Consider the following 11,946-nt stretch of genomic DNA (forward strand, 5'->3'; position numbering starts at 1 on the left):
AGCGGTCCTCTTAGGATGCTGAACGACTCTTAGGTGCTGAAGTATAAAGGGCTGCAACCCATACTAAAGGACCTCATCACAACCTTTAACCTCGGCGCTTCTCAAGAAAGAATTGACCACCCACCAAATCAAAAAGGATGTGGAAGGCTTCTTAGCCGACCGTACAACCCATAAAAAGTATTCAAGAGAAAGGTTAAAAAGGTTATGGGATTATGGGAATGTAGTGGCTGAGCCCCCGCCTACTACTGCATTCGTTGCTACGAATGGTCCCAGGGTGTAGCAGTTCTCGTAAAGAGACTGGACATCTTTGAGATAGAATGATGCGAACACTGACTTGCTTCTCCAATAGGTTGCATCCATAACACTCTGCAGAGAACGGTTCTGTTTGAGGGCCACTGAAGTAGCCACAGCTCTCACTTCATGTGTCCTTACCTTCAGCAAAGCAAGGTCTTCTTCCTTCAGATGAGAATGTGCTTCCCTAATCAGGAGCCTGAATAGGTAAGAAACTGAGTTCTTAGACCTTGGAAGAGAAGGCTTCTTGATAGCACACCATAAGGCTTCTGATTGTCCTCGTAAAGGTTATGACCTTTTTAGATAGTACCTAAGAGCTCTAACTGGGCAAAGTACTCTCTCCAGTTCGTCCCCCACCAAGTTGGACAGGCTTGGGATCTCGAACGACTTAGGCCAAGGACGTGAAGGAAGCTCGTTTTAGCAAAAAACCGAGCTGCAAGGAACATGTAGCCGTTTCAGATGTGAAAACTATGTTCCTGCTGAAGGCGTGGATCTCACTTACTCTTTTAGCTGTTGTCAAGCACACGAGGAAAAGAGTTTTTAATGTGAGGTCCTTAAAAGAGGCTGATTGGAGAGGTTCAAATCTTGATGACATAAGGAACCTTAGGACCACGTCTAGATTCCAGCCTGGAGTGGACAACCGACGTTCCTTTGAGGTCTTAAAAGACCTAAGGAGGTCCTGTAGATCTTTGTTGGTGGAAAGATCCAAGCCTCTGTGGCGGAAAACCGCTGCCAACATACTTCTGTAACCCTTAATCGTAGGAGCTGAAAGGGATCTTACGTTCCTTAGATGTAACAGGAAGTCAGCAATCTGGGTTACAGTGGTACTGGATGAGGAAACTGCATTGGCCTTGTACCAGCTTCGGAAGACTTCCCCTTTAGACTGATAGACTCTGAGAGTGGATGTCCTCCTTGCTCTGGCAATCGCTCTGGCTGCCTCCTTCGAAAAGCCCCTAGCTCTTGAGAGTCTTTCGAAAGTCTGAAGGCAGTCAGACGAAGAGCGTGGAGGTTTGGATGTACCCTCTTTACGTGAGGTAGACGTAGAAGGTCCACTCCTAGAGGAAGAGTCCTGGAAATGTCGACCAGCCATTGCAGTACCTCTATGAACCATTCTCTCGCGGGCCAGAGCGGAGCCAACCAACGTCAGCCGTGTCCCTTTGCGAGAGGCGAACTTCTGAAGTACCCTGTTGACAATCTTGAACGGCGGGAATGCATACAGGTCGAGATGGGACCAATCCAGCAGAAAATCATCCACGTGAACTGCTGCTGGGTCTGGAATCGGAGAACAATACAACGGGAGCCTCTAGGTTATCGAGGTAGCGAACAGATCTATGGTTGGCTGACCCCACAGGGCCCAAAGTCTGCTGCAAACATTCTTGTGAAGGGTCCACTCTGTGGGGATGACCTGACCCTTCCGGCTAAGGCGATCTGCCATGACATTCATATCGCCCTGAATGAACCTCGTTACCAGCGTGAGCTTTCGATCTTTTAACCAGATGAGGAGGTCCCTTGCGATCTAGAACAACTTCCACGAATGAGTCCCTCCCTGCTTGGAGATGTAAGCCAAGGCTGTGGTGTTGTCAGAGTCCACCTCCACCACCTTGTTAAGCTGGAGGGACTTGAAGTTTATCAAGGCCAGATGAACCGCCAACAGCTCCTTGCAATAGATGTGAAGTGTTCTTAGCTCCTGATTCCATGTTCCCGAGCATTCCTGTCCGTCCAAAGTCGCACCCCAGCCCGTGTCTGATGCGTCAGAGAAGAGACGGCGGTCGGGTTTCTGAACAGCCAAAGGTAGACTTCCTTGAGAAGAAAGCTGTTCTTTCACCACGTGAGAGTAGACCTCCTCTCTTCGGAAACAGGAACTGAGATCGTCTCTAGCGTCATGTCCTTTATCCAGTGAGCCGCTAGATGATACTGAAGGGGGGGAGGTGGGGTCTCCCTAACTCGATGAACAGGGCCAGCGATGAAAGTGTCCCTGTTAGACTCATCCACTACCTGACTGAGCATCGGTTCCTTCTCAGCATGCTCTGGATGCAATCTAGGGCTTAGTATATCTTTGGGGCCGACGGAAAAGCCCGAAAAGCTCGACTCTGAAGATCCATACCCAGGTAGACAATGGTCTGGGATGGGACGAGCTGGGACTCCTCAAAATTGACCAGGCGGCCCAGTTCCTTGGTCAGATCCATAGTCCATCTGAGAATCTCCAGACAGCGACGACTTGTGGGAGCTCTTAAAAGCTAGTCGTCTGACGGAGCCGGACACAAGATCATGGTACTGCTGCACAGTCTGTGAACTGTCAACCATGGGGAAGCGAGGAAGTACAGTGACAACCCGAAGCTGTCTAGACTGTCTGGGTCGTACAGACAACTCCTTATCGGGTTGCTGAGGTTGCCGCACTGCGTCACAACAAGTCACTTCTGCTGGTTGTTGAACGTCTTCCCAGTGACACACTGACTCCGTAAACAAAAAATCCTCTAACAAGGACTAAGCTTGGACTGCATGTCTTGCAACACAGCTCAAGGTCTATGGGAGCAGGTGTGGTAACAGACGGGGTTAGCGACTGAAGTGGAACCATTACCCTCCCTGGAAGCATGCTATGCTTAAATAAAAGTCCATAGGAGGCTAAGCAGCTAAAGGCTCCTCTCCAAATGACAGAGTCCTCAAGGGAAAATCAGAAGGAGGGAGAATAGTACTTTCTCATTTACAGGAACCATATCCGAGAAAAGCTAAGTTCTCTCAGTGAGGGTTTCACTGGTGCAAAAGCAGCAGACTAGAAGGCAACGTTATGAAACTGCTTGACAGTCTAGTGAGTTGGCAACAACCAAAGATGTGTGACTGAGAAGCATGCGGTAAGGTATGCAGAGCATGCTGTATGCAGAGCATGCTGTATGTAGAGCATGCTGTAAGGTAAGCAGAGCATGTTGCATGGCGTGCGGCTTATGCTGCATGGGATGAGGCTCATGCTGCATGGGATGAGGCTCATGCTGCATGGTATGAGACTCATGCTGCATGGGATGAGGCTCAAGCTGCAAGGGATGAGGCTTATGCCGCATGCGTTGAGGAGGATGCCGCATAGTATGAGGCTCCTGCCTCATGGGTTGAGGCGGTTGCCGCATAGCATGAGGCTCCTGCCTCATGGTTTGAGGAGGATGCCGCATAGCATGGGGCTCCTCATAGCATGAGACTCCTGCCTCATGGGTTGAGGAGGATGCCGCATAGCATGAGGCTCCTGCCTCATGGGTTGAGGAGGATGCCGCATAGCATGAGGCTGCCTCATGGGTAGAGGAGGATGTCGCATAGCATGAGGCTCCTGCCTCATGGGTTGAGGAGGATGCCGCATAGCATGAGGCTCCTGCCTCATGGTTTGAGGAGGATGCCGCATAGCATGAGGCTCCTGTGAGGTTCCTGCCTCAAGAGTTGCGTCTGCCTCAAGGGTTGAGGAGGTAGCTGCGCAGAGAGAGGCTCATGCTGTGAAGAATGCGGTTGCTGCATGCGTTGAGGCGGCTGCCTCATAGCATGAGGTTCCTCAAGAGTTGAGGCTCTTGCCTCAAGAGTTGAGGTTCTTGCCTCAAGAGTGGAGGTGGCTGCCGCAAGAGTTGAGGTTGCTGCCTCAAGGATGGTGGAGGTTGCCGCAACGCAAGAGGTTGCTGCCTCGAGGATGGAGGAGGTTGTCGCAACACATGAAGCTCCTGCCTCAAGGGTAGAGGAGGTTGCTGCAAAGCATAAGGCTCCTGCCTCAAGTGTTGAGGAGGTTGCCGCATAGCAAGAGGCTCCTGCCTCAAGGAAAGTGGAGGTTGCTGCACAGCGCTGGTATCTGGCAACTCCCAATGCGGCAGCTCACGCGTGGAGGTAGGTTGAGGAACCTCAACATCATACGTCTGGCAGGGTGGACTGCGCAGAGGTGGAGTTGAGGCGGCTGCCTCATGAGCGCTCGCAGGAGGAGGTGTGCTAACCTTCTCTGCCTGAAACTCCTGCATCAACACCGCAAGCTGAGACTGCATTGTCAGCAGCATAGACCACTAGAGTTTAAGAAAGACAACAACAAACGGAGCTACTGTCCGTTGAAACTGAGGGTCTAAAACAGCTGGTGCGGCAACAGACGGAGTTACTGTCTGTTGCGATACCACCTTGCCTCTCTGGGAGGTGTGCAGTTGTCGTACTGCAGCAAGTCCGAACTGACCCAGTGCTAATGGCACCACCTAGGAGTTGGACTTGCGCGGAAGGGACCGACTTGCACTTAAAAGCTGCAAGATTTGGTCCATGGTTTCTGCGAGAAACCTCTTCCGCAGACGAGGAATAAAAGGGCTCTCTCGTCTTTGTGTGGGTGGGGTGATCACGTCGGCTACGTGAGTTGGTAACACCCGAAACCACGGAGGGAAACGTCTGTTCGTCGATCAAGGCCTGCTGAACCCATAAGTCCTTCGACATTACTTCTCCCCTGGGCTTGGGAGCTTGTAAGAGGTCCCAGACTAGGCGAACAACTGGCACGAACAGACGAACCCTCGAATGCAACACTGTAACACTTTGCGCTTATCACTTTATCACTTTTGATTTTCTGTTTGCACTTATTTCACTGAACTCGAAACTTTAAGTGGTTTGTACCTGAAACACGCAATTCTATCCTTCATTAAAAGTTAGTAATTGCGAAAACAGTATTACAATGTAACAGAAAAACATAATGAAAGATAAATAATTCAGTGGCTGGAAAAGAGACTAAACACTAGATCAAATAAACTACGTTTAAAATCTCTCACCGCATAAAGCCTGAGAACAAGAATAAAACTCTAGAAACGTTTACCTTCTTCCCCTAAAGAGACTAGGGAGAAGAGCAAAAACGATAACAACGTTACCCGCTTGAACGAAACGTTTATCCTCCTCTCTCTCCCTCCGTCTCTATCTCTCTCTCTCTCTCTCAAGACTTAGCACCTGAGAGAAGAGCCCAATTATATATATCGTTAAAACATATTATTGTTAAAGGAAAAAAAAAAACTGAAAGATTTCCCAAATAAAAAGTTCCTTTATTAGAATTAAAACCATTTAAGCTAAGAAAGAATGAACAAAACGCTAGAATCGGTTTACTCTTACTGCAACGTGACACCGTGATAGACTCTCTCTCTATCGTAACGATAGAGCGCAAGTTGAACGTTCTGAACGTCAACAACTGCAGAGACAAAACAAAACGTTAGTTCAACTTTGAAAACAGTACAAGACTATCAAAGAAATTCTTTCAAAAACATTAAAATAGCATAATATGTTAACAGGTAAAAACGAAATGACGGGCTCAATGTTAATTAACTTCGGTTCCAAGAAAAGACCGCCTACTATTAGGAAAGGTCGAATATAAACAAATATAATAATTAATTTTAATAAGTTTATAATAAAAGGAAGTTAATCAAAGAGGCCTATAAAAGGCGGAGAGATATAAAATAAATCTATAACTTTGTTAAGCAAAATTAAGAGAGTCTATACCCTCTTCGACACCAACACTTCCGTCTAAGGGAAGGGTCGGCCATTTAAAAGTGAAAGAGAGTTCATACTCTCTTCGTACCAAAATTAAATCAAATTAATTCCAAAAACTTGCTAAGCTAATGATATAGCTTCCTGAATAGCGAAGGCTAAACTCTAGAGCAAATACATCACCAAATCGTGAGCAATAACTCCAGAATCAACAGCGTATCCATGTAGGTCTAGCCGGAGGCACGACAGAGGAAAAATTGAGGTGGTGTTGACAAGAAGTACTGGAGTACCTGACCACAGATGGCGCTGTGGTGTTCACCCCCACCTGTATAGCGATCGCTGGCGTATCCCGACCGTAGATTTCTGTCGGCAACAGAGTTGACAGCTACATGATTATCGGGTAAGATTAATATTGAAAAATAGTCCTTTCACCAAGTCAGACAAGACTTTAACTTTCCGGAAACCGGGATCGAGACCGCTTCTAGCGTCTTGTCCTTTTTCCAGTGAAAAGCTAGATGGTATAGAAGAGGACGGAGGTGTATTCTTCCTAGTGACACAAATTGATCCACGGATGACAGTGTCCCTACCAGACTCATCCACAGCCTGACTGGGCAGCGTTCCTTCTTCAGCATCTTCTGGATGGATAGCAGGGCTGGGGGCTGATCGTCTTGTTCAGCAACGTCCTCATCAGAGGGTTCCTCATCCGAAACTGATGAGGAAACGGCAACGGAGTGGGCAACGTCTGACTCGCTGAATCCGGTCGCACTGGTGGAGGCGTGACGGAGCCGGACGCAATATCATGGCACTGCTGCACAGTCTGTGAACTGTCAACAACCATGGGAGCGCGAGGAAGTACAGCGTCAACCCGAAACTGTCTAGACTGCTGGGTTGTGCAGTCAACACCCTACCAGGTTGCTGAGGTTGACGCACTGCGTCACAACAAGTCACCTCTGCTGGTTGTTGAACGTCTACCTAGTGACACACTGAACGTCAACAACCACCTCCGAGCGTCGCTTAACGACAACGTGCGACTGGCAACCCACACTGGGTTGCATCAGTGGAGGAACCACCTCAACTGGCAGACGCGAGTAGGATACCTCAGCGTAACAGGGCGCACAACCAACCGGTTGGAAGGTTGTTGGCCAGAAGGTTCTTCTCCGCATTTAAGTCCTCTATCAAGGACACAAGCTTGGACTGCATGTCTTGCAGCAAAGCCCATTAAGGGTCTACGGGAGCAGGTGTGGCAACAGACGGGGTTAGCGACTGAGGCGGAACCATTTACCATCCCTGGAAGCCTTGTTATGTGTGACATAATAGTACAGCAAAACTTCAAAGGCTCGACAACAGTTGAGAAGTTGACCTGTAAACAACTTGGAGCGTCTCCTGGCTAGGCGCCAGGGCGAGTCTACCAGAATTGAGAAGTCTATTTGGGCAGAGGCATGAACTTCCAAGCCGAGAACTTCTCTCGTGTCCTATCAGACTCTCGCTCTATAAGCCAGTTTAAAAGAAGGGAAATCAAAGGCTGTATCCCTAAAACTCCTCCTGGTGCAAAAACCAGTCGCCTAGCCAAAGTAACGCTCTCTAGGAGAGCGAGAGAGCACTAGCTTAACAACAACGGCTTCGAAGTAGCTAGGCCTAGTGTAAGTTCTGACGTTAGGCGAACGAGGAGCAGCATTTACAAGATCCGGACGAAGATCCTTAAAAAATCATCATGATTTAATTAAAGTCCATAGGAGGCTAAGCAGCTTAAGGCTCCTCTCCAAATGACAGAGTCCTCAAAGGAATATCAGTAGGAGGGAGAACAGCACTTTCTCATCTACAGGAACCTTGTCCGAGAAAAGCTAGGTTATCTCAGTGAGGGTCTCACTGGTGCATTAGCAGCAGACCAGAAGGCAACGTTATGTAACTGCTTGACAGTCTGTGAACTGTCAAAAACTGAACTGTCAACCACAACAGGTGCGTGAGGACATACAGCACTGGTGCATTAGTAGCAGACCAGAAGGCAACGTCATGTAACTGCTTGGCAGTCTGTGAACTGTCAACAACTGAACTGTCAACCACAACAGGTGCGTGAGGACATACAGTGTTCACTCGAGACTGCTTTGACTGTCTATACTGAGCAGTCAAACCAACTCTAGAATGCGGAGGTTGACGCACCGCGTCAAAACACGGCAGCTTAACTCCACCCTCCTGTTGTTGTGGTAGCTCACGAACGGCAACGGAGGGTTCCGTGCGTCTGTGAACGTCAGCATGCGTCTGGCAGGGTCGACTGCGCATGGGTGGAGGAGCTCTCACAGCTGGAGTGTGGGAGCAGGCAGCCTCAGCGTCTGCTGGGCGCACAACCGTGGCAGGTTGTAGGCTAACGTGTGCAGCGTCAACCTTCTCCGCACGAAACTCCTGCATAACAGCAGCTAACTGAGTCTGCATAGACTGCAGCAAAGACCACTTAGGGTCTACAAAAGCGGGTGCGGCAACAGACGGAGTTACTGTCCGTTGTGACTGAGGGTCTAAAACAGCGGGTGCAGCAACAGACGGAGTTACTGCCTGTTGCGGTACCACTTTGCCTCTCTTAGGAGGTGAGCAGTCGTCGGAAGACTGCAGCGAATCCGAACTGACCCAGTGGCTACAACTGGGCCGTTGGACTTGCGCGGAAGGGACCGACTTGCGCTTAATAAGCTGCGAGACCTTGGTCCATGGTTTCTTACGAGAAACCTCTTCCGCAGACGAGAAGTAAATGGGCTCTCTCGTCTTTGTGTGGGTGGGGCGATCTTGGGTAGATACGCCCGAAACCACGGAGGGAAACGTCTGTTCGTTGATCAAGGCTTGACGAACCCATAAGTCGTTCGACATTACTTCTCCCCTGGGCTTGGGAGCTTGCAAGAGGTCCCGGACTAGGTGAACGACAGGCACGAACAGACGAACCCTCGGACACAACACTGTAACACTTTGCGCATATCACTTTATCACTTCGATTTTCTGTTTTGCACTTATTTCACTGAAATCGAAACTTTTACTGATTTCTACCTGAAACACGCAATTCTACCCTTCATTAAAAGGTAGTAATTGCGAAAACAGTCGTATAATGCAGCTCATTAATACTAGCAAAAACAGAAAACATATATAAAGATAAAGAATTCAGTGGCTGGGAAAGAGACTAAACACTAGTTCAAATAAACTACGTTTACAATCTCTCACCGCACATAGCCTGGGGACAAGAATAAAACCCTAGAAACGTTTTACCTTCTTCCCCGTACAGCGACTAGGGAGGAGAGTAAAACGAGAACAACGTTACCCGCTTGAACGTAACGTTTTTTCTCCTCTCTCTCCCTCCGTCTCTATCTCTCTCTCTCTTTCTCTCTTGATTTTGCACCTGAGAGAAGAGCCCAATTATATATTGTCAAAAAAAAACATGTTATTTGGCTAAAGGAAAAAACTGAAAGGTTTTCCAAATAAAAAGTTCCTTTAATTTAGAATTTAAACCATTTAAGCTAAGAAAGAATGAACGAAACGTCAGAATCGATTTACTCTTACTGCAAAGTGAAACCGTGATACACTCTCTCTCTATCGTAACGATAGAGCGCATGTTGAACGTCCTGAACGTCAACAACTGCGTAGTCTAAAAAAACTAAACGTTAGTTCATCTTTGAAAACAGTACGAAGACTATCAAAGAAAATCTTTCATAAAACATTAAATTTAAAAAGTTTTAAATTCTTTAAAGGCTAAATACGATATAACGGGCTCAACGTTGATTAACTTCGGTTCCAAGTTAGGACCGCCTACTATCAGGAAAGGTCGCATATAAACAAAACATAAAAATTTATTTTTATATGTTTATAATAAATGGAAAGTTAATCGAAGAGGCCTAATAAAGGCGGAGAGATATAAAATATATAGATCTATAACGTGTTAAGCAAAATTACTAAAAACCTAAACACACTTCCGTCTAAGGGAAGGGTCGGCCATTTAAAAGTGAAAGAGAGTCCATACTCTCTTTGTCACCATAATTAAATCTATCCAAAACGAGTTCAAGTTTTGAGATGAAGATAAAACCCCTGCATAGCGAAAGCTCAAAACTAGAATAGTGTACTTCACCAAATAGTTGTGAAAACAAATCCAGTTAGTAACAGCGTATTTAGTAGGTCTTGCCAGTGGCACGACAGAGAGAAAATTGATTCTGTGTTGACATGGAGTACTTGAGTACCTGCTCGACAGATGGCGCTGTTGATGTACACCCCCACCTGTATAGCGATCGCTGGCGTATTTTGTCCTTAGGTTTTTCTGTCGGGCAGCAGAGCTGACAGCTATATGATCACCGGCTAAGTTTAATATTGAAAACTAGTGTTTGATATACAGTAGTTAGTTTGATAATGGGAAATGAAAGCCAAGTCAAGATTCAAACAGAGGCTGGAGGCTGGAGCGCGAAGCTACAACTCAACCCTTTGTTGAGTTTGTATAACTGAACTAAGATATACCGGTAATTAAAATGAATGGGGTGTATGTATGATAGCAGCCACCTGTACAGTATATAAGATTACGCCTGACTTGAAATACGGCAGCGTAGGGGGGTTCGCAGGACGACGTTAGCCCCACTGTTAGGTAAGTAGGTAAGGACAAGGTTTGCAGTTTAGGTTACGAGATAGGGTTTAGGTTAGTTGATGTCAATTTTTAATCCAAATGGGAGGAACTGGCCACTGATGTACAAAGGCTCCAACCTAAGTTTTTTCTGAACTATCGAGTGGAAGGAGGGTCCTGTGGCCTATGCTATGATGACAAAACAAAATTTTTTCTTATATTAAAATCTATAACTTCGTTAATTGAGGTTTCCGCCAGTAACATATGTGATTAAAAATAGTGTATTTGCCAAGATCTATTTAATTTAGCGAGTTCCAACGTCATTGCTACTATTGCACCATTCTATAATGAAATCAAGGTCAAGTTGAAGGGGTAGCCCATTGCGTAAATAAGGTCAGGTTACGGATGGTGACACAATTTAAAATGCATTCCTGTAATTTCATAATAATATTCACTAGAGCCAAAAAAATGGCAGTTATCAAAGTATCATAATCAACCATTACTAGATTTACCATATCAAAACTTAGTTTACTGTTGTTGTCAGCTGATCTCGAGTAATTCCTATTCCGTGCGCAATGTAAGCTTGCGGCCACTCTAGCACTTCATTGATAAATGCAAAACTTCTTATAATTGTACATATATCAATGAACTTTAGTGTTTTTGTTACATATTACTGTAATTAAGCTTATTCTGCACCAAAAATAAGGTATTACTGTAATGCAGTAAAACTTTACCAAAAATAATATTCCTAATGAAAATCTTAATCTTTAATATTATCCCATTTTACCTTGAAGTCAGTTGGACTAATATCTGCTAATTATCAGTTTTGACACCCATTGTGATCAGTTTGGACTTTTTAAATTCTTTCATATGCATTACCCTATTTATGTATATAACCAGCTTCATGCTAGGATTTTACAACATACATACGCTTGTTAACCATCTTGAATTTTCATGAAAAATTACGTCTGTAATTTCTTCTTCTTTGCATAGGTCACACACCATCTGTATACTTATCCCTGATATTTGCTTTTAGTTTGAACATATTATTATTATTATTATTATTATTATTATTATTATTATTATTATTATTATCATTATTATTATTATTACTTGCTAAGCTACAAACCTAGATGGAAAAGCAGGATGTTATAAGCCCAGGGGCCCCAACAGGGAAAATAGCCCAGTGAGGAAAATTAACAAGGAAAAATCAAGTATTTAAAAACAGAAACTACAATAAAATATTTCCTATATAAGCTATAAAATTTTTAACAAAAAGAGAAATAAGATATAATAGTATGTCCCAGTATACCCTCAAGCAAGAGAACTCTAACCCAAGACAGTGGAAGACCATGGTACAGAAGCTATGGCACTACCCAAGACAATAAAACAATGGTTTGATTTTGGAGTGTCCTTCTCCTAGAAGAGCTGCCTACCATAGGTAAAGAGTCTCTTCTACCCTTACCAAGAGGAAATTGGCCACTGAACAATTACAGTACAGTAGTTAACCCCTTGGGTGAAGAAGAATTGTTTAGTAATCTCATTGTCATTAGGTGTATAAGGACAGAGGGTAATCTGTAAAAAAAAACCACACTATTCAGTGTATGCATAGGCAAAGGGAAAGT

At 45.4% G+C, this 11,946-nt stretch overlaps 1 protein-coding gene across 1 annotated transcript in view; it reads right to left on the minus strand.

The window, feature by feature from the left end:
• The window catches only part of LOC137618058 (phytanoyl-CoA dioxygenase, peroxisomal-like), a 67,774-nt gene extending 56,852 nt beyond the window's left edge, over positions 1–10,922 (minus strand). The window contains exon 1 of the mRNA XM_068348020.1: positions 10,834–10,922. The gene's annotated coding sequence lies outside the window, so the exon portion shown is untranslated. The remainder of the gene's footprint in view (positions 1–10,833) is intronic.
• Positions 10,923–11,946: the final 1,024 nt, after the last annotated feature.

This window comes from Palaemon carinicauda, chromosome 24 (genome assembly GCF_036898095.1).
Source record: "Palaemon carinicauda isolate YSFRI2023 chromosome 24, ASM3689809v2, whole genome shotgun sequence".
In the NCBI taxonomy this organism is placed as follows: Eukaryota; Metazoa; Arthropoda; class Malacostraca; order Decapoda; family Palaemonidae; genus Palaemon; species Palaemon carinicauda.